This window comes from Zootermopsis nevadensis, unplaced genomic scaffold (genome assembly GCF_977971745.1).
Source record: "Zootermopsis nevadensis isolate Lab colony 2312 unplaced genomic scaffold, Znev_1.0 Znev_ptg000025l, whole genome shotgun sequence".
Classification (NCBI taxonomy): domain Eukaryota; kingdom Metazoa; phylum Arthropoda; class Insecta; order Blattodea; family Termopsidae; genus Zootermopsis; species Zootermopsis nevadensis.
In genome coordinates, this window is record NW_028259157.1 from 2,083,864 (window position 1) to 2,108,596 (window position 24,733).

At 36.9% G+C, this 24,733-nt stretch overlaps 1 protein-coding gene and 1 long non-coding RNA gene across 2 annotated transcripts in view; one reads left to right on the forward strand and one right to left on the reverse strand.

Annotated features, from left to right (window-relative positions):
* LOC110830228 (uncharacterized) overlaps positions 1 to 24,733 on the reverse strand; it is a 279,207-nt gene that overhangs the window by 248,905 nt on the left and 5,569 nt on the right. The window lies entirely within an intron of this gene.
* Positions 3,300 to 24,733, forward strand: part of LOC147872623 (uncharacterized) — a 28,413-nt gene continuing 6,979 nt past the window's right edge. The window contains exon 1 of the long non-coding RNA XR_015537091.1: positions 3,300 to 3,543. This is a non-coding gene — a long non-coding RNA (uncharacterized LOC147872623). The remainder of the gene's footprint in view (positions 3,544 to 24,733) is intronic.

Genomic DNA, 24,733 nt, shown 5'->3' on the forward strand with positions numbered 1-24,733 from the left:
TATCAACACTAGGCCTATTTGGATAGCTGACTTGTCTCCTCCCTCTCTTCGTGTTAGACCGTCGTTAGGCATTAAAAGATGAGGATTTTCTGAGCTAACATAATCAACATACATCAGACTCGGCTATTTTCCACACTTCGTATGGTGTATTTGTGTGTTATTGTTTTAAGGCAAAGTTTTGTTCTTGTTTCTTGCATTATCGTTCCTAGAATTTACAGTAATGTCAGCTGCCTACTCAACTTTTCTTTTGTTAGTGAGATTTCAGGTTCCTACGACGAGTATAAAGATGATGCGTTTCTGCATTGATTGAATTCCCTAATCTATGTCATTCTGACTGCTGCAACCTTTTAATAAAGAAGTTTTCTACGCCACTTTTTCCCCTTCAAATTTTCATTTTAAATACGACTGCCTATTTTGCATTGTAAGCCATGGCTGCCAGACTGGCTAATTTGCTAAAACGAGACAAATATTTATCAGATACCTGTCAAGATATGGCATTAACAAAAATAATACATTATTAAGAAACCTTCATTTTATAAATACGTTTACTCGAAAAATATATCGTAGAGTCAGGTGTTAGATAACGAATCAAGAAAGCGACGAATTTTCCACAAGGCGGATAGGAAGGCCTCAATACAGTTGACTCCATTATACACGGGGTTTCAGTTTCTGCTAATTCAGTTCAATTCAATTCCTTTATTAGAGTGTTTGCCAACAGCAAAGAGCGTATGACAGGCAAACACTAATACAAAAGTATAACAAAAATACAAATTAAATACAAAAACAAATAAACTACCAATGTAAACACTAATATAAATGTAAAACACTAAAAATAATTAAACAATACAAGGAAAGAAAATAGAAGCAATAATCAAATTAAAACAAATAACCAAGCTAATCATCGCATATACAAAACCGCGTAAAACGGGTACCGTATAACATGCCCACATATTTTCTGAGTGACGCAGCAGGGAAGGACCAAGAGTCGAAATGGTTGGGCGAGTTAGTAAAACTGCGCACGCAATTCAGAGGGTCGGCGCGGAATCTCCTACAGTTGCTGCGGATATGATATTAATGCCCCTCGCGGCATTCAAATAAAACAGTGGACAGCAAAAGCGCGTATAACGAATTCACCTTTACATCCATTTTTCCTTTAATTCGTCGATTTCTTTGTCACTTTGCTTCGCTCAGCACGAACTCTTGAACAATAGAGAGAACTTAATTTGCTTTTTTAAAGTAGTTTGTCGACAACAGTATTTGAACTGGACAAAACACATTCAAAGAATCATTGTAATTAACTCAAAACTGCATTCGCCTTCATTATCTGTCTCTGAATTTACAATACCAATTCAGCACAGTCCCTGTCCTAAGTAAAGAGCACGACTGTGTCTTATTGCAAACCGCTCATATTGATCCGTTCCCATGAACAGGTCCGCTGGCTTCGTGACTTAATTCTATTATATTTAAAACTCTAACGTGATGCCATGAAAAGGCAAACTAGAGTCTTAGCGTGTTCCCTGTTCGAGTAAAGGCTATGTAATTTCCGGCTGAATATTTACTGTCAGTGTATGCGATTGCTTCAGTGTATTCGTGTACCTGCAAGGTATTCAGGAAATTACAGACAAATGGGCCTGTGGCCCAACAAGTTCAGCGAACTACTTTCTTCAAACGCGTATCAACAGAAAATGATCATAATATACGTAACATCACTGTAAAAACCTCAAATCTCACGAGGTGATATGATGATTATGAACTACAAACTAAAATAAATAGGTAGTAAAAGGTCGTGGATCATTTCAAGGCGGCGTTTGCATAGGTAAGTGAGGAAACTATCACAGTTCTTCGATCAGGATATTCGGCAATCCGGTAGTCACGTGCCTCATCGTGATCTGTGAAGTGGAATGCATTCTTGTTCTGGTTGATACTCTGCGTCGATTAATGCAAATTTTGTGACTGAGTAAACAATTTGTGTTTGTATTTTCACAGGAATGCCTCGAGATTATCTTCAATACGCTTCTCATCGGTTATTTGACACACATTACTGGATTCCAGTTATAGATTATAAAATTGTTTCTCAGTAAAATTGTTTACTTTATATCGTACTTGTGTATGTTTCTGAAAAAAACTGCGCCGAATCAAACATGATAACGTAAGCTACAGGTGAGCCTAGAAAGACAAGCAAACGTTCATGGTTATATCAATATTTATTTTTTTAATTTCTCTTGAAAATAATTTTTACGATGTTACTTGGTCCTTTCGTTCCAGTTCCGTAATGGCACATAATGAATCCAACAGTACTCAATCAAGGATTCGCTGATGAGTAACCAGCACTTCGAATCCTGAGGATTGCAATTCCTGAAACCCCGTTTACATCCTCTGTAGCACCATTTCAGGAAATAATGAGGAATAAGTAGAGATGTTTCTATGTACAGTTAAAAGTTGTAGTCTACGAATCATTACAACTGTCTATAAAAGTAATTTAAAATATTATTTAATCTGATAGCCAAGATTAAAGTTTCTCGGAACATCAAGAAAAATATTTAGAAACTGTTGCACTCACATTTTTCAATCGCCAAGGATACTTTGTAGCGGTAGCTGCACATTAGAGGCGCTTTGTATGCACGGGTAACACAAAAAGGTGCTTCAATTTGTTACGTTACGTCTGATACTTGCTTTTAATTACCCTTTGTTGTCCAGATCTATATGTCACGAAGAGAGTATTGTAATATTTGTATGTAATAGATTCTCTTCCAACAGTCCATATCGAATAATATTTAATTATACTACAAGATATCGAAACAGGTTTATGCACTGAGATATAAAAAATGCGTATCATTTCCTGGTCCGCTAAATCATTTCCTTCAGTTTTCTTACTGAAATATCAGAAAAAATATACAAACTGAAACTGAACTGAATTCTGGTCCTTCAGCAATCCTGTATGAAGGCAAAAAGCAATTTGGAGCACAAGGATTCTGGAAGAAAACGAGGTCTATTTCCACCATGCACAGAGACGCGAACTGTCAAATCAGTGTTTTTATTGTTATGAATTCACAATGAAGCTATCCACCCAACTTGATAACTCAGACAGAATCTACCTATACGTTCCGACCGAAGACGATTTAAATGGCAAGCTTCCGTCTTTACTCTGCTGGCTAGATAGCATCTTGTCTACAGCACAGGAAATTAAGCAGGAGACATACGGATGCTGCTGGATTAGAGCGAGATCCAGATGTTATTAATTAATATTTGAAATCTTGACAACGACTGAACGCAATGAAGTATTCTTCTGCGATCAGCTGTGTTGCAGTGAAGTTACAATCCAACGTTCTGCAGACTGTCTGCCTCCGCCTTCAGAGTTGATATATCGCATCAACTCTAAAGATGGAAGTAGAGAGTCTCAAACATATTGGATTATAATTTCATACTTAAACAGTTGACTGCCGAAGTTAAGAGATCAAAGCAGACTATTAAATACACAGAGTTTTAAGGTGGAGAAGAAGGCGAAGTGTTTCTGTCGAGAGCAAAATAAGTCAGCACTACGAGGTAAGGGAATTTAAACCACGCGACCCACGTTTGGTACATGGTTCGATTGAAGACGATCTGTTATTTGTATCCACTTTCAGTTCTTTGAAGCGCTACTCAATTATGTAAATTTGACGTGGACATCTCCCGGCTTACCGTCAGTTGCTTACCGTCCCGACTAAAGTTTAATAATTTTAACACATTATTTAATTCACATCTGTTTCTATTTGATATGCGAAGTATCAAAGTTGCTTTATGTTCTAATACTGATAGATGAATATTTTTAGTTATAATTACACTAACCTCAATTATGTACTTAATTCTTTAAACTACTGGTAACTTACTTGATACGTACGTAATATCACAGCCAGCGGCCATCATGAAAAAACCAGATTCGTCCGGAGTCCTACCTAAAGCGTGTCCATGTCTGATGTAAAGAAACCCATTTATTTATTGCATCACACTGTCTGTGTCCATGAATATGTTTCTTTGGGACAGTGTTATTCTTATATGGCCACTGTATTAACCTGGTATAAAGGTGGCGTCATTGCGAAATTATAACAGTAAATTTTGGAAACATTTCTCCAGTTAGGTCTTCAACACTACTGAATTTGATGAACTGTATCATCAACAATATGTAGCACCTCGCCCTTATCGATACCATCAGGTGAAAAGTGCACTGGACCCTCCATCCTTGACTTATCTCCTGCGGCAATCTTCTTGCGGTACGTAGAGGCAAGAGTTTCTTCACGCCAAGAAAAACACATTACTGAAGTCGTTAGGGATTATGAACCACGGGTACTAGAATTGTCAGTTACACTTTGCCATTACCCAAACGCTTTGACTTTGTGACAAATCTGTCAAGTATCAAATAACGCTAATGGACCACAGTTATAACATTCATGTTGAGGAAGAATATAGTAACATCTTCGCAGCCTGTTTCTGTAAATGAATGCATCTGTTTTCTAACGTCATTGATATCTTCAAATTCCCAATCAAAATTCTCCTCTTTCCATCCACTGTCCTTCCATTCCTCTCGCTTTCATCACGTATCGACTTCCCTCTATTCATCCATATCTTGGCCTTCCACTCTGACGGCATTGCGTCACCCGTTATCTGACATTGATTGAACGTATTCATATCATATTAAATGTTTTGTTAAAAGGCTATATAAATGTGTAAGTCCGTGAACCTATTTGTTTTCTAAAAAAAATATCAGCCAATTTGTTTTTCTATCATCCAAGAGACTTTTCTCTCAGATTTATAATGTATTCATAGTGTTCCGATCGTAATGAATCCCTGATTTTACAATGATAGCAACTATAATACAGGCTGAGCTACAAACGCGTGATATAATAATACAAAAGTTTGCCTATGTGTCAATAATAAAGATGCTACGGCCCTGTCCAAAAGGATCAGCTGTTTGCTCGTGCTGATGCTCCCATGTTCTTTTTTGTTCTCTACACGCTCCTGTTACAGATCGCCGCTTTAAGCTTGTCGTCACTTCCTACATACTAATATCGTCAGTCTGTCGTTACGTGACAAAAGGGGATAAGAGCATAAGAACTAATTTAATGGGAAAGTGGTATACGTCTTCTTCTAGTTACTACTGTATTTTTTGGAAAACATTTTCAGACCTTAAAATCATTTTGTTTTGAAAGACTGATATGTGAATACAGATCGGAAACAGTTCAGTCTATCAGATTCAACAAAATAGATATCTCCATCGTTTTTGGTGACTTTTAAGTTTTTATGATTTTAAGACTTAAAAATGGACGAAAGATAAGTCGAAAGAACAAATATCCATCGCCAAAGATATTCAGAGAAGTTTCTGGGTGTCTCTCTACTGCAAATTATAGATGAGATTTTCATATTCTTCCACTATACGAATTAGAGTTTATTTAGTATGAACTCGGATGACCATTATTAGCATAAGGGCGGCTTTCATACATATAAGTTTCACCATCACCTACTTACCTACAGTCATATAACCCACTTCTGTATTTGGTAGCAATTGTCTTAAAGAGAAGAGTTTAAGTCATATAAATAAGTTCACAAAACATTTTATTAACGTATTTCCTCGATTTAAAAAGCACTTTTTCACATTTTAAGTTTTCTTAATTCGGGGCGCATCTTACATCTGATGACGTCTATGAATCGATAAAACATCTTTTTTTTATGAAAATCTATTACTAAATCTGGAGTGCAAAACCAAAGCTAAATTCAAGCAAAATTTTATCTATCATTCTTCTGGCGATACTGACTCCATATCCCAATAAAATTATTAGTGATAATCAATATGGGTTACGTCATAATACGAGATGTACAACTGATCAAATTTTCTACATTCGCCAGATCCTAGACAAAAAGTGGGAGTACAATGGGACAGTACAACTATTTGTAGGCTTCAACAAAGCCTGTGACTCAATTAAAAGAGAAGCTGTTTACAATATTTTTCTTGAATTTGGTGTACTTAAGAATCTAGTGAGGCTAATTAAAACGTGTTTAAGTGAAACCTCTAGCAAAATTCGTGTACGTAAACATTTGTCCGATACATTTCTTATTCAGAATGGCCTGAAACAGGGAGATGGTCTATCGACGCTGCTTTAGAATTTTGCCCTAGAACATGCCATCAGGAATGTTCAATAAAATCAGGGCGGTTAGGAATTGAATGGGACGTATCAGCTTTTGGTCTCCGCTGATGGTATTCATCTGTAGGGCGATAATATAAATACCATAAAAGCGAACACAGAAACATTCCTAAGGGCTAGTAGGGATGTTGGTCTAGAAATAAATGCACAGAAGACGAAGTATATGATCATGTCTCGGCATCAGAATTCAGGACAGAACCAGAATAAAAAGATAGCTAACGAATCGTTCAAAAATGTGAAAAAATTCAAGTACTTGGGGACGACACTGACAAGTGAGAAAGACATTCATGACGAATTGAATGACAGACTAAATTCAGGAAACAGTTTCTATCATTCAGTCAAAAACCTTTTGTCCACCCGTCTCTTATAAAAAAAATAATAAGTAGAATATACAGAAGTGTAACTTTGCCAGTTGTGCTGTATGGGTGTGAAACTTGGTCTCTCACTTTGAGGCAGGAACATAGATTGAGGGTCTCTGAGAACAGAGTGTTGAGGAGGATATTTGGACTTAATAGGAAAGAGGATGAATCATGGAGAAAATTACATAATGATAGGCTTCACGGCCTGGACTCCTCACCTGATGTTAAGAGTGATTAAATCGAGAAGCATGAGGTGGGCAGGACACATAGCACGCATGGGGTAGGGGTGTTTACAAGGAATTGTTTGGGAGGTCTGAAGGGAGGATACCGCTTGGAAGACCTGGGCGTTGGTGGGAGGACAGTGTTAAGATGGGCCTTAGGGAGATAGGAATCGATGGAGCTAACTGGATGCAGCTGGCTCAGGATAGAGTTTAGGGGCGGGATTTTGTGAACACGGTGACGAACCTTCGGGTTTCGTAAGGAATGTGGGTATACTTTGATAAGTTGAGTATACAATCGACTTTTCAACAATCTCGTGCGCCACAGAGTGAGTGAATGAGTAAGAAAATCAAGAGTGCGTCTTACAATCAATCTGGACCTAAAATCGAGGAAATACGGCTCTATATTAATGCATTAGCCTTATTGACAAAGGCTATAACATTCAATTAAATATATTAAATATAGTGTATACATATATTTAAATATATCTACAAAATGTGCTTAGGCCTGTAAATAAATTGGGAGTCTGTGCTATGGAATATGGAGTATCTGCACCCTACTGATAAATTTTAACGAGTACTCTGGTACAAAACGTCATCAAAATGACTAGCCAAGCGGCATTATTAGGCCTGTATGCACACAGCCATAATAATGGGCACTTTGAAGTTAACTATCGGTCAACACATTTCGCAATAAATCTCAGCACTTTACCGCATAAAGCAGACATCACAACTTGTTTCACTTAGATCAATTTTAGAACTATCCTCCAAATTAAATACTATGTTCTTTAAAAGCAGTGTTTTATGTACTGAGGATAACTTCAGTACCCTAAGGACGAGGATGAAGAAAGTTCTCGAAACGTCGGTGTTTTCTCCATTCATCCACTTGTCACGGCTGGTGGTCCGAGAAGAATTCATTATACTTAATCGCCGTGAAAGCATTATATCACCCAGCTAACCTTGTCAATTTAGGCCTGACTTCCTTAAGAATATCAGAGGCAGCACAAATTTTTTTTAAAAAAAATACGTTAATTCGCTTGTTAATTAATTTTTCTGAGGCCAGATGAGAAGAAAATACATTCAGTTACATTTTCATATTTTAATATATGTGTTATTGTAACAGTATTGCTGATTTCAGTTACAAAACACATAGTTACATGCTACAATTTAACTCTCAAAATGAACACAGTTCTTAATTAAGATGTCTCAGTGCACAATTTGCTCTTTATCTTCCCACTATCTCTCGCGCAAATGTACACTGTTATCATGTAAAAGCGTAACGTTGTCCTGATGATGGAGGCAGTAATCTCATTAGAAACATTTGTCAATATCTACACGGCGCAACATCCCAAACGACGGTCACCTTTAACAAATTTCATCTGAACAGACGCTCAACAGGCTTAATCATTAAAGAAACTTAATTAGACATTAATTAAATTCATAATAAGTACATAAAGTATTGGAATAACGACAACCCGACTTATGATCATCCAAACATACGAACAAAATCATTATCTATCTTAATAAATTATTTGGTTCGGTCATGCGAATGATAATTCATACGTACAAAACCAGTCGTTGACTTTAGCGTGTTCTGTGACACTGTGTAACGACTCAAGAAATATCAAATCGCCAGACATTATGACAGATGCAAATAAGCACTGGTTTTATTTCTACTTCAGTCACATTAATCAGACAATCGACTTACCCCGTTCTATAAGAAATTAGCGCTATATCACTGACAATCCTGACGACGAAATGGAATACTCGCAATAAGCATGCACGTGTTTCTTTCGTTCTTTTAGGTACATTTCAAGCAGTTTACTAACGGGCTACGGCCACTTCCTCTCAAATTCTGCCCATTTCATAATTCACAATCATTCTTCCGTTAATTATTCCAGGTCACGCAACACAGAAGTTAACAGAAGGTCGTAAAATTACCGAATAATCAATTAACCAATTGTACGAACATACGAAATTACTTCGGTGGAAGCAGTGGGCTACCATGGGACTGTAGACCTGCTCTGTATATTGACAAAGCTCGTAGGATGGGTCTTCCTCCGTAGCCAATGAAACAATCCAACGAAGTAAATTGAGGAAACTTCTTTCCCGCTTCGTCCATCTCTTTCTACTTCTTTTGTAACTTCTTGGCTGAAGTCACTGTGAGTAGTCGTTGCATCCTTTGTCTAGATACTCGTCTGGCTCTTTGTCTGAATTTGTCTGTCCTCGTGTTATTTATTTTATTTTATTAATTAGTATGATTTATTCAAAGACGCTGTTAGTAGGTCAGATTACATAGTGTTGAATTATAGGGTGATTAATGGAAAATTAATTTAAATGAATACGGAAGGAAATGATCGTAGCTTAATTTTTAAGATACTATCCCAGCATTTGCCTGGTGGGACTGAGTAAAATCAAGAATGTCCCGAGGAATAAGAAATAAGTGATGTTCGCTTCAAAAGAACAAGTTGACTTACTACTGGAAACATGGAACCTTTACCAACAGTAAATTAAAATAAAAAATGCACATAAACAAGCAAATTGCTGAAAATATAAATTTATTTCAACCTCGTTATTTTTTAAGATTAACAAATATGTAACATAATTTAGTTCAGAATAAGAATCTTGTTCACTTCCGTTAAAACACTACAAATAAAAACCTATTTATTAGACTACTGTTAACGTAGGCAGGTTTTTGTTGTAACATGTTTCGGTCATATATAGTCATCCTCAGGCAATACAGAATTATAGATTTGTTTCGTATCTAAAGATGAGGACATGCAAAATATTTAGATCAAACCTTTACACACACAGTCTCCCCCTTGCCCCTGGTCCTGTATCAGCAGAAGAGAGAGGATTTCACCGTCACATGGATTCTGCTTGTAATACTAAATCGTTCAACGTCCAGCAGAAACTTTCATTCAATTAACCAAGATGTTCAGATGAATTTCCAACAAGGTTGTTGGTATTCAAACACGAAAGAGCAGCTTAATTGTGCAGCGGTGGTTCTTGAATACGAATAGGTTCTCTACAGTAACTAATGCAATGACGTCTTGAATTATCACAATATAATTTTCTTACATTTCATGTTTTCACATTATTCCATTATGAAAAGTTAGAATAAATGCTCATCGAAATTTTGGAAGATAGTTTATATATTCTGCCAGAAACGTGGCTTGCAATTCAGGAGAGACAGCATGACAGGCTTCTTCCTTCCGCTTCGCAGGGAAGTGTTACATTCAATGAAAGATAATTCAGAACAGAACAGAATCGTCAGTTGTATACACTGAAATGAAAACCAACTGTTCAATTATAAATGCAGCAGGTCTGCAGTAAAAATACACTAAAACTTTATTTTAAAGTCACGAATGGCAAGTATTTTAATTTCTTCAGCAAATAAATAATTTAGTCCTACATCACGCAGAGATTTTTTCTCCCATAACAATTACATGCTACATTTTACAGATTTCTGCCTATTCGCTAAGTCACAATAAGTTTCTATGCTTTGTTTTGAAATTCGTTCCACAACACAATGCAAATCGGTAATATCTACAAACTGTAAAATACTAAAGACAAATATCTCTATTTACGATGAAACTAGTTACTACGCTAAGACGTAAACATCCAAAAACGTTACTCTTAATTTCAAGCCAGAAACATGCTGTCTCTTACGTCCCGAAGAAGAAGACAGTATGTTCATCCGAAACGCTACCTACATATCCACAGGACGTTACAACTGAGAAGATCAACACCATCGAAAAACCTGTTATACTGTTCTCAACCTGTGTGTCGCGGGTAGTGTCAAAGTATGGTGAGAGTTTTGGAAGGAGGAATTATTTTATGTTATACACTGGTAAAAGAATGTTGCATCTCCCGCACAATAAGTGATAGTGTATGCTCTTTTACACACGTAACACTCTAAAGAATCCTAGCCACAACACAAAACTATCAGGTCGAGAGGTACCAACACATAATTTCTCAGAAAAAGTATTTTAAATCTCTTGTAAACTAAGAGATGCTTTTTTTAATAAGAGCTTGTTATGCAGGATTACAGTTACGTTAATGCACTGATAAATCAAGGTTCATAAATATTTAATTGGATCTTCACCGTTAGGTCTAAGTCGTAGGCTTATGGGTAGGATCAGTTAATTATTAATAAATTAATGTTTCCTATAAAAACACAAGGAGCTCTTGACATATTAACTTAATGCTCACAGTAAAAACGAAGACCTTTAAATCGGCTTATATTCTTTCTCCTGAAACTGCAAGCCAACAGACACATTCGAGGAACAAAATGTAAAAAAGTGCGACATGGAATTCTCAGGGAAATTCTGGATGAATAAAGTAACGACACAAAATCGGAAATGGCTAATAAGGTAGTTTCTGAGATTCCGAAGGAGTTTCATTCCGCAGATCTTTCAGTGCAGTTAACGAGAATCAGAATGAAACAGTAGGGCCAATGATAGTCTATAGGTAATCTAAACATGTAGTGATAAAAATGACAAAGATTAAGCAAGTGTGATAAGCGGGTAGGAAGTTTCGAATAAAAATAAAAAGGTGTAACATTTTTCAACGTATTTTTGCATAATACAAGCTCCATTTAGAAATTTCCTCGTTTTATCTTCGGAGTAACTTCACTGCACATAAAGAATCGTCTATTTGCATTACTGTAATGTATTTTTTAAATTAACTTAATTACAAAAAACATTTCTTTTCACAAGTACATACGAGGCATTTAAAATTAAATGGACCATTCTGTGTAGTTAGAAAAGATGAAAATGGCCACCCAAGAACGCATATTCTTAGATTCATTATCCATTTTGCAATTCCAAAATTCGGATTCCGAACCAACTGCACTCCTAAATATTTAGAATGAAGTAAAAGAAGTACAAAAGTTACTCGCTATTTTAGTTCGAGAGAATTACAGCTCTTAATCGAACTGTTACCATAACATTCACTGACACATTCACCAGGGTGTGAGTACTTCACAAAGTCTGTGAGTCTAATTGTTCATGGTTGCATTATACTAGTAAATTCTTATGACAGTTGAAGTTCTTACGGCGGTGGGCATGAAGTCTTCTGGTTTCTTGCTCCGCGCAGACTGCCAGACGTTCATCAAACGTTCAGAGTTGATTGCTACCTCCATCATCATGACAATGATCACCCTGATCACGGAGGCAGGAAGCGTCGATAAACTTATGGCAGCCTACGCGGAGCAACAAATCATAAGACAGCAATATTTGTAGTCATTTATGCTTTTCCCTTTCTGATGCAGACACAAATATTGGAACTATTTAAACTACAGGTAAAACTATGCCTTTTCACCTTTAATATCGTTTTATCAGGTTCTGTTTCGAATTTGCTTTTACTCTCAGGTTTTCCTCAATCATTGTTTCGGTTTGAGGCTGGAAGCGCAAAATTGAGCGTCACACCCACCCACCCCCAGCCCCCCACAAGCAGTGAGATGGGAAGGGAGCCGCTCAGTCTAGTGGCTACAATTACCCACAGTCCACTAATTGGAAATGTCCCAATGGAGTGGGATGAGAAGGGCAGAAAACGAGCGACTCGAGAAAATGAACGAAGCACGTAGCACTGGTAGTCTTCCTAGCGCCTTAATCGCCTTCAGAATTAGCAGACCGCAGAATAACCTCACAGACCAATACATCAGGTATTAGAATCGCAGGTCTATAGGAGAAAGCGTTTAATTATATTCCAGGCAACTACGTTACACAAACATAATCGAGAATAATAACGATGACCTTGAGAGATTTCCAGAAATTAAACACTTCTGTATTTGTAACCAATGTAATGGTATTGTTGTTAATATTATAAATTTTGGAATTTTTTTCACATGACTACGTACATAATGACTCAAGGATCCACCAGATCTTCTATCTAAGGATTCAGTGGAATCATTTCCAGGGAATAAAGACGCCCGAACTTGAAGGTGAACACACTTTTCTGTCCATATAAGACGCGTTAATTTACAACACGACGCCCCTGTAAGTGAACATGGCGCTGCTGGGTTAAGACGCAATTAATATATCGCTTCAGCGTCATTAAAACCGACGCAGAGACACTATTCGGTTTACTCTGTAAAGGAGTTCTGCGTTCGAATGTGTCAACAAGCAGATTCTTAAATAATAATATTATCATTGACCGACACAAAACAAATCAATATTACAAGGTTCAGCTCTTCATTACATGTATATGTTTATTATTTTACTAGCGACATGTTTCGCATAGAAAATCGTCATCAGGCATCGGGTGTTTAGTCAACTATACTATTTTTAGTAATACATGAATACAAAATGTATGTCTAAAACCTTATAAAAGTATGTAACATTTCTGTAATACTGCTTGTAAGTTGTGTTTGGATAAATGTATAAGATATAATTACATTAAAATTAAGGTTAAAAGTTATGTGTAATTACAGTAAAGGAGAATATTTATTACTTTACCATACCCTAGAAAACTCGGACTGGTCTTGTATTCTTAATGAAAACTCTGTTGATGCTGCAGTTAATAATCTCACGGCTACTGTGTCGAAGACTATCAACCTTCCCTTCGTTAAACCCAAAAATTCTACGTAGCCTCATTGGTTTTTCAAAACTCTTGTCTATTACATTAGAAAGAAGAATGCATCTCTTAAGAAATTTAAAAAATATAAGTCTGATTATCATTATAGCGTTTTTTCATATTATCGTAAACTTGTTAAATGACTATTAAATCAGATTGATTGGTTTGGTTAAAAACAATTGAATAAAATTTGAAAACCCAACCAAAGCACTTTTGGAAATATATTTCTAAATTTAAAAAGAAAGACCAGTCGATCACACAAATTAAAGTTGGAGAGAGTTTTATCACGGAACCGCAGTCAATCGCAGAGGTCTTTGCAGACCGCTTTCGTTCTGTTTTTAACTCCTCTTCTTGCGTTAATGTTACGACTAGTTCTGATTTCACCTATTCTTATGTTTTGAATATTCCACGTGTCTCTGTTGATGATGTTACGCGGGCAATTAGTCGTCTCCGTTCGACGAAATGCGTCGGACCCGATGAAATCCCGACTTTCATTATAAAAGGTTGTACTGAGATATTAACTCCTCTTTTACGCCATATTTTCAACCTTAGTTTACTTAGTGGGAATTTTCCTTTGTTATGGAAGCGAGCGGCTGTTGTGCCGATTTTTAAGAAAGACAACAGCGCCTTAGTGTCTAACTACAGGCCTATTTCGATACTTAATAACCTCTCCAAAAATTTTGAAAGTATTGTTCATGATCGCCTTTCCTTTTATTTCAAATTCAAATTACACCCCAGTCAGCATGGTTTCTGTAAATCAAAATCTACGGTAACCAATTTAGTTACCTACCTAAATGATGTTCAGCCATCTGTTTGTTCGATTCGTTATTTCTTGTTAATGTCTTTAAGGGCAAAATAAATTGCCATTCCATTATGGACGCTGTTGGTTTACGTGTGCCGGCGAGGCAAATAAGAGAATTTTCTGTTTTTAGCGTGAGCAGTGCGCTAAGACATAGTCCTTCAGCCAGGTGAGTCATCGCTGCAAATGACGTATGTAAATCTTTGGACGTATTTCGCATAAACATTGTCTTCCTTGAGGGCACGTTCTCAATAAGGGAAATGATCTAGATAGGTTGTCTTGATAGATGATCTAGCTTGGTTATGTTTTTTTTATTTCTTTAACGTTTTACATTTACATATTAGTGTTCCCTAGGTGGATTATTCGTTTTTATTTATTTTTCTTCATTTATTTTTCTTTGTGTATAATAACTAACTAACTAGCTGGCTTACCGAACACGAAGGTTCATCACCGAATTAACCAAAGCCCTCCACCTGACCCTGTCCTGTGAAAACAAAATCCAGTTTCCTTCAACTCCTATCTCCCATAGATCCCGCCTGAGATTATCCTCCCATCTACGTCTAGGTCTCCCCAGCTGTCTCTTCCCCTCAGGGTTCCCAACCAATACCCGGTGCACACCTCTTGACAAATAGATTTCATTCTTCTTAACTTAATCACCCTGGTAATATTGGGGGAGGAGTACAGATTTTTAAGCTCATCATTATGCATTTTTCTCCAAACCCCATCATCTTCTGTCCTACGCCCAAATATCCTCCTCAACACCCTATTCTCAAACATCTGCAATCTGTGTTCCTCCCTCTGAGTGAGAGACCATGTTTCGCACCCATACAAAATAACAGGCAAGATTATTGTTTTGTATACTTTAATTTTCAGGTTCTTAGAAATCAGACGGGAAGACAAAATATTTTGAACTAAGAAGTAGCAAACATTTCCAGAATTTAATCTCCTCCTAACTTCCTCATGAGTGTCTTTGTGTATAATATTGTTTCTATTTTGGGCTTGCCTGTATTTGGCTGTTATATTTAATACTGTACATGTATAAGTTTAGTTAATCTGTTTGTGTAATATTTTTCATTATTATTCATTATTATTGTATGTATTATCAGTGTTTGCCTGTTATTGGCTTCTTGCTGTTGGCAAACACTTAAATAAATTAATTGAATTGAATATGTGTTATGAAAATGTAAATGGCGTTATGAGCAGTTAGATTTCAAGTACTCGTATATTCTGTTGTCATTATGTCCTGTTGTTGGTTTAATGTGTTGTGTTGTATTACATTGCAGTGAGCATAATTCGTAAGTTAGAAATCTGACGCTCTGATAACACTCTAATGCCTTTCAGTCAAAATATGAGCGTGTATCGGCACACGGTCTAGAAATGCAAATTGTTACATTGAAATGCTAATGAAACTTTCAATAAAAAGTGTCTAAGGCAACACCTTACATCGAAACATGCAAAACAAACAATGAAACTACAAACACAGTCTGAAGGACCTGTAATAAAATATCTTAAATTATACAAATAAAATTTAATTATTATATTTGGCACTGAATTCGAGACAACTTTCTGGTAAGTTTTCATATTCCACAGCGTGTGCCTGGAAAGGACAAGGCCACATACTGAGCTTCCTTACTTTCTATTACGGTCAGAGACATCTCTGAATCTCTCGTGGGAAATCGGATATACTTCCAGTTTCCTGTCCGTAAGGACACAGGGCTTAAATAACTTGATATTGTCCCATTCGGCTACAGTTTTACTTGAAATGGTAAGACTCACATTTAAGGGTGTTACGTAGCCTCGTCTTCTCAGTTATCTATTATATAAAAACATTTTATGTAACGAAAGAAATTAGATGTTCAAGAAACTTCGTCGGTGGTTACCTCTATAAGTTTTATTCTGCAAAATTTAACAAATAAGTGATAAGAATAAATTACTTACAAAATATTATGAAGAAGAAAACAGTTGTGTGAATATTTACTATAATTTGAAGTAATAAATTAATTTTTAATTCATAAAATACAGTAAGGTCTACACCGCTAATTTGTAGCTAGGAAATCGTATATGTTTTAATGATGGTTCTTCATTTATTTTCTGTCTCTAAAAGCTGTTTAGAGTCAAAATGAATCAAGGAAACCTTAATTAGAAGATAAACACAAAATATAATTAAAATTAAACTCTTTAATTAATCACAGGATGACTTGACAAATTTTTCAACAGGTAGTTAAAATCCAAACCTCAAATCGGAGAGGAAAATAAGGAGCTAATAGAATATTATCTCTCTCGATAAGTCAAAGTAGGCATTTACCAGACGTTCACACAGAACTCCCAGATACATATTATAAACTGAAATAGTGTCTGCTACAATACATTTAATACATGCAAATCGTATCTTTGAAATCAGAAGAGCTGTAGAGCTTAATGAGGTCCTACTGAATTTAATAAATTTGTATAGAGAATTTTTAATAAAAAATAAAATACATTTTTTAGCTCAACGCAATATAATGGTTATAGTTAACCGGTACGAATCAAAATGTGATTCGTAGATGGCTGTGTTTTTAGTTGTAGCGTCGTGAAATCTGGCAGAATTTTACCGACATTTCAGAGGTGTCCGAAACGTTGGTAAACTTCAGTCAGAATACACGATGCTATATCCCATAAGACTCGTCGCCATGAGAACCTGAAATCCTACTAAACGTAATTCGCTTGTCAACTATTTTTGCAAATCCTACATTCGTATAAGCCCGTCAAAAGCTCTAATGGACCAAAAACAATGCTATCACTTTCTACTTAATTAAGGTTGCCCTCAAATAGCTACTTCCTTCCGTATTATCTTTCAAGTTGCACCTCGACTTTCCAAGCAGCAGTTTTACATAAACAGTTTTAAAACATTCAGTTATTTGCTTTCAGTTCTGCTTACCCAGGCCAATTTAAATTACACTTATATGTAATTACTGCAACAATACTACTTTTTCAACACGCCACAAGACATAAAGAGCCGAGTAACTCAGTCAGTACAGTAACTGACTATGAGCTCGAGGTTCGATCTCTGACAGGGGCAGAGAATTTTCCTCTAGCCTCTGCGTCCAGACCGGCTCTGGGGCCCACGAAGCCTCCCATCTAAAAGATCTAATGGGTACCGACGTTCTTTCCCGGGGGTAAATCACGGCCGGGGCGTGATGCTGACCACTCACCCCATCTAGTGCCGAGGTGAAGAATGAGTAGGAGCTATACCTCCTCTCCCCCAAAGCGCCCACATGGCGTATAGCAGGGAAGTTTTACTTTTTTTACTTTACAAGACATCCTACCTTGCACTCAGTCACTTGAAAGCTGATATCCCTTCAGACCAAATGTACTCCATAGTACGGTATTTCATAAGCACGTGTACTTTGTATTCGTGTCCCAAAATCAAATTTTAAAGAAACATGGGACACAACAGCACAGGAAACCGGATATAAATGAGTGACCCAAGCAGGATTCGAAATATTTCCCCAGCTTCTCACTCGACGGCGTGACCACTGTGATAAGCGAGGTCATGTTCTTGGATCTGCACAATGGACGATTTACTCATTCCGTATATAAACTCAGCAGCTTGAAGTATAATCACGTTTTAATAATAAATTCGCATTTGGCCCTGGACTCAGTTTCCTTACAACATTCCTGCTACTGACTCAAAAGCAAACGAAGAGTATTTTGTATACTTGTGTACGACGCAATGTTCTGGAATACTGCTATTCGGCTTTGTCCTCATTATCAAGTAACGTCTTTAACAAATTAAGTTTCGTTTCCCCAAGAGAAAAGGATTTATTTAAAGGCCTCTTGATTCAATATAAAGAATCTAGGGCGCTAATTACTAAGAGTCAATATTTGTTATTCATCTAGAGAAGCTACAGAGGAAACAGAACGGGGTGTAATTTATACATTACAGAAAACGACGCCAATATAAATATTAAAGAACTTTAAGAACGCTTTTAATATACAAGGGTTGAGATTTAGATTCTGTTGTTATTCACTCCCAGAAATTAACTTTCATAAATAAAACAATACTTTCAGAATTCAGGAACGCATCGCCTCCATCTGTATGGTTGAAATTACTAAGTAAAAGGTGGAAGCGACACGTTACTCCAAAACACTGGCAACCACCAACAAGATTACACGATGTCACGACCCAGAAGACTAAAACCGACATATTCACCGAAGTGAAAACCTTAAATTTCAAACATGTTTGTGGACTGGTTATTTAATAAATGCACGTATTATGTAAATGTGAATTAAATGCTACTAATGGTGAACCAGATTTAGTGGGCGAGCAAACGACATTGACCAGTCTAAAAGTTCCGTCTCAGAATTCACATGCAATTGTTGCAAAACATTAATCAGTAGAATTGTTGACGTGTTCTCTACACAAAGTTTGCTAATTAATATACCACAATATTCAATCACCGTTGAGCATCAACCACTGTATAAATGTACTAAAATAACTTTCTCACTAAATTTCTCTATGGCGTGAGCTGAATTAGTTTTTATACCGATAAAACACTGCCAGCTGCAAATAACTTCAGTAGGTATAGAGGCTAAATGAAATACAAATCAATTAAAAGTTCAATATTAAAACTGTCAAACCAGTTACATTTTTATAATCTCTTTTCTAAATTCAACCATAAAGTGTCCATTTTGTTTACTTTAATATCGATATGGTGAAAACATTACTTCAGAAGCGAAGTGCAATGAAAGTGGTTGTCTTCTTGAGATTTTTGTATAGGTTACATAAAAATCATATTTAACGGATCAGTTACTCTGTTTTTAATTAAAGTTCCTTCTCGTGTTCTGCCCTTTCACTCATTACAGAGAAATAAGAATATGAAGTCTCCTATTTCTCTGGCAGAGGATTCGATCACGACAGAGCCGTGACCAAGTCTGAACGTCCGCTTTGTTCTGCCTTGCCGGTAGACGTCTAGAAGTTGCACAGTCTCAAATTTGATTCTGAATCTTAAGATGTCAGTGGACCCATATTAATGATACCTGAAGAATAAGAAAATTGTCTTATTTCGGAATGTTTCGCTTCGTAAAGAGGCGGTTATAATAGCGCTACATTCAATGTTTACTTAATATTTATTGAATATCAAAATGTAAGTAACTTACCTAGAAAAATATTCACTAAACACAGCAGTTTAAGATAAAATAAATGGAACAAAAGTTATGAAGAAAGTATGTTAGTATTAATTTCAAAACAACATTTTTAAAGTCTAATATGAAACAGGAAACGCTAAATACTTAACTACTAAAGTAACAGAAACAATTATTTTTACTGGTGCGACACTATCTCATACAACGAAAAGTGTCTCAAATATCTGAAATGTGACAAGGAATGTTTTCTAACACAAGATATAACGAAATTTAACAGGTGAGAGTACCAGTCTATGGCAGAACCTCCCGATTTAGAACGTTTGTGTACAGTGTAGAATTTGAAATAATATGATGATTATTAATAGTGAGATATTACATTGGAGATGTTAGACAACATATTCGTTTCATCCCATAATTGATCTGAATGAAATGAGAGAAGCCACGCAAAACGTTAATCGGCGGTCCCTGACAGATTAAAATTGAGGATCTGAAGCAGAATTGCTAACACGATTAGCACAGAATTCATTTATGCAAATAAATGGACAATATTTGTGTCATTTAAACTGAATATAACTCTTCATTACGTCTTATACTCCGCTTACCATAAGCTTTCCTGTTAATAATACTGACAGATCAAAGTTTGACGTCGTTAGCGAATGAAGGTAACCTGTTTTCACACCTAGTTACAAGAACCCAGGTTTCGCAGTGTCAGTTAGATGTACGTATTTTTGTGACCGCTTTGAAGACCGCCTGAAACGTCACCACATGATGTAGCCTCGGTCGCTCAACTCCAAACTCGATTAGCCTCGGACTGTCGGCTGTCAACTTTCTTTCTCTCGTAGGTGTAGCTCAACCTCTATTCCCTCCACCGCCCTACAACTTCCACAGGATGCATGAAATACTAACACGCCTCTTCCGAGTACATAATTCCCGTTTGCTTTTCATTCTTCTTTTTAATACACGTGACAAGATTAAAGGTGGTGGATACTCGGCTATTTCATGACGTTATACTAGTTACTGGGGTTGTGTAATATCGAATAAAAATGGTGAACTACTGAGTTACGTATCAGGAATATTTGACTGCACATGCATTCCTCTGTGTCAAGCGAGGAATACGGTTCTGAGACAATAGCGGAAAAGTCAAAGTACTTCTTGAGAAGCTGATAGACGCTCACCTAATCAACAAATTCCTCAACCTACATGGAACCCTAAGTTTCAATACCGTGTTCACAAGAGCCCGTCACATTATACGTCTTGCTAGAGGTTGGCAATCCTGCTACGTATTCGGAAGATTTCAAGTTTAAATCTCGGTCCGGAGATTGGCTATCCTGACAGAGGTTTCGCGAAATTCTTCAGTTTCCCCAAAATTAAATATCGTGACATTATTTAAAATCACGCCATTTCCATTTCCATGCAATTCCCCATTCACTAATCATCCTCCCATTTGACGCTACATTGTCTGAGCTAATAAAAACGTTTGCATTTCTTGCTACCAAAGTAGCCACCGTCAAAACCTATTTCATTTTTTTTTCGACAAAACACAAATGGCACACTCGTGCAGTAAATAATGATGGGCACTGGCTATTACGAGTAGACAGATTATCCTGGAATCTACCCGAAAACACTAACAACATACCAAAACATCTAAATTTGAAGGTTTGTTACGTTAGTGTATTGTAAAAACAACTAATTTCTTTGGACATTATCAATCGTCTTGATTTGTGTTGATCTGTCCGGAAACTGTCTCAGTCTCCGTCCTGATAACTGAGACAGATGTCGTATTTTTTAACAAAAAACAAGACGATGGATAATGTCCAGCGAGTTTGTTATTCACCAAAATATATGTTCGTACAACCGCATTCGAAATCTAATTTATTAACGTATTCCTCACTAAACTTTCTCAGTCACTTCTGTCTTTTCAAAGGATATTATTAGTTTACCGAAAATGCAAGAATAAACGTTGCATATGATTGCGTAACGAACTCCGACTGTCCTTAAGCAGTGCTTTCGTACTGTTACTCAGTCCCTCAAACGTGGACAACAGCGTTTACTTCCACACCCCTACCAATTATTCTTCAACATTCATCCTGCCTGTCGACATTACATAATATTTACGTTTGATAAAGCGTCATCAAAAAGCCACTTTGGAAAAATATAGGCTTCTGTTACGCAGTTTAAAAAGTTATAGCTTAAAAAATCCGTGTGTGGAGACTCCAAGGAAGAGAGCAGTTTTTGTTACACCCTATAGAAGCCGGCTCCAGTCCTCGCGTCTGTACAGCTTCCGATTGGCGGTGATCCTGGCGTTGTATGACACGACCTACTGTGCACACTTTTACGATACGAGCCTATTATTCAATTGCAGTGCTTGGTAACACTAACGTTGAATAAGATGTGCGGATGTGCAGACATAAGTGAATACGTAAAAACATGTTACGGCCTACTTTAAGTCATTACTCGCTTGTGAATTCAATTACGCATTTGCGTTATGCGTTGTTCCTTTGAAAGTCCTGCGTCTCCATTACAAGCATAAATTCGTCAACATTGTTTATGTTTATTCTGCCGACCTTTAATCTCAGCAGAATGGCTCACAGCAGTGCAATGCATTGATACAAACCTTACAGAGACCTACGTAGACCGAAGAATTGTAATCCACTATCATGAATATACTACGTAAAGAATTGCGTATTAGATACTCTAACCAAAGTTAAACATCCCTCTAAAAATTAACCTAGCTAAAAAACACAATTCACCTGAAAAATCACGTCAAGGGTAGACTAATGAGTGTAACAGAAACAAAACTACCTTGGGCTCAATTTGTAATCGAGAAATTTTGCCCGTTGTTAACGATAGCAACTTACCACAAACGTCCGGCCACGGTGAGCGAAGTTATAAAAATAAGTTGCCAGTACAGAGAATGTTTGCGAAAGGATTTGCGCTGATTGCAGTTAGCTGTTTCAAAAATTTTCCCCTGAGCGGATAAAACCCCCACCCAGGACAATGAAAGTTACCTGGGACTGACACCTTGGTATGGCGTGTAATGGTTAGAAACGCATTGATGTTAAGTTGCCCTGGGCTCACCACATATCATGAGCCCGTAGTGAAAGGATCGGTGACGGATCGGTGTACAACTAATGTCGTCCACTACACGCCGTGGTAGAGGTAGGGCGAAGGATGTGTACACGTAGCTCGAATAGATGAGAATAGACATGATTAGGCACCTCTGAAACGTCGGTATACTTCTACCATACTACACGGCCCAACAACCCAGAAGACAGCCATCTTCATATTCGCTGACGCGATAACGTACTGAAGTCTCACGAAATTTTAATTGTTCTTTCTTTGAGGATACAGTTTCCAGAAACATTAATTTGCATTGCCAATTGTGGTCTTCCGACTTTTAACTTAGTGTAGTCTTGTGGACTATAACCAACGTTCCGAAGTAACGTACCGCATCCTTCTTCAGGGAGGAATTGGTTACTAACGTTTTGGAGGAAATAATTGCCCTCATATTGAGGATAAAAATGAGGGAATATGGATTCTCAAGATCCTCGACTGAAGTTTAATCTCCTGCTGCTTGACATGGCCAAGCGACGGTGCGAAGTTTCAGGTCAGAACATCTTCACTTCTGTCACAAAGATGGAGACTTCGCGTTTGTACGAAACGTTGGTAACCACCTCGGCATCACAACCCAGAATACCACAGTTGATACACTGTCGAGAGAAGCTCAGATCTCATTTCATTGTCATTCGTTATTTACCAGGGCAGAGTTTACCGAATAGTCCCCAAAGTCCGATTTAAACTTTACACGAGTTTATTTTTCCTTTCCCGCTGTCTATCATAGACAAGACAGGTCAATTCTATTACCTTAAGAGAAATAACAGCAGCATTTTCAAGAAAGATTCGCCATTGCGAATTGTTTACTGAAAGAATTTAAGTTTTGTTTCCCAGTACCGTGATTTCGTACGTTATAAATTATGACCGGAAATTTTTAAAACTTTTATTTTGTAATACACCACCGTCTTCTAAACGTTCCTGTATTTTAACTACATACGCTTCAATTATGAATTTCTTCGTGATATGAAAGCAATAGTTTTTATTTGAGTTCCCAATATTGTATCAAAATATACCACAATCGCTTCATTCTACACACATCCTACCTAACATCTCGAATCATCAATCCACAAACGTTGTTATTATTATTATTATTATTATTATGAATTGTTTAATTGGTCCACAAGCAGCCAAAAACTTCAGGCGTGTTGCCGTCATAACTCCGATGCTTGCAGCCCAGATGAAACTGTAGTCACGGCTCGAACCACGAGATGGGCGGCTACAGTGAGTTGGGGTCGTGCGCCCGTAGTAGTCGGAGCGACCCAAGAAGCACGGCCTTTTGCATCCGGCTGAGTAGTGCTTCAGCGTTACGCTGGCAATTATTATTATTATTATTATTATTATTATTATTATTAAGTGTTCTGTCTTACGACAGGTCCATTGCTCTGCCCAAACAGAGCTCTCCAGTTGTCCCTATTCTCGGCTTCTCGCTTTAATTCCTGGAACGTCATCTTCTTTCCTTGTTTAAGGTCGTCGGTTAGCTGTATCAATCTTCTTCCTAGTCCTCTCTTTCCTTCAACCTGGCCTTCGGTGATATCACTCAGTAATCCATTCCTTCTCATAATATGTCCCAGCCAGTTAGCTTTCCTTCGTGTAATCGCCTGCAGAATGTTTCTTACAAACGTTCTACAAACAATTTATCTTAAAATCAACGTTAAATAACCAAGAACGAACAATGACTATAAGTGAGACAACGAAATATACCATTTTACTAAAACTGCTTTAAAATGAACAGAAACTACAGCGTTCTCAAATAACACAATGTTAATAGTTTAGGCTTAATTAAATAGAATAACATTAAAATAAGACGCGAAAAAAGAACAGTGACGAATAGGTTAATTCCTTTATTTTAATTTCATTGTAATACGGTCTATTAAAATGTAGATGTAAGCAACACATGCGCACTGTAGGTCTAGAAGTGCCGCACACATTTCATCTCCCAAACCACATAACATATTTCGATGCAAATTCATAGGGAGTTCAACATCAAATATCGCTGAGATGAATTAATTTTGGTCCTTATCGATTTACTTATTTTGCATGCAGATCATGTCAAACTTTACTAAGTTTCTCAAAAGGCTCGTCGTTACGTATAAAAGAGAACGCGTGGCCTCTTTACAGTCTACATCTTACATTTTAAACGCTTTTCGATATGAGGCAAAAAAATTGTCTTCTTTTAATTTAGAGCTACGAACTGTTTAATTACTTATGGAAACAGGAAGCAGGTGGAAAGCCCATTCGACTCCAGAGTACACACAAAATTCTTCTTGCATAGATTAGTCCAAGCATCCATCAAATTAAATTTATTTTTGTAATTTCGGAATAAATCGACCAAGGATCAAGTTCATTTCAAAAATAAATTAAAAGTAC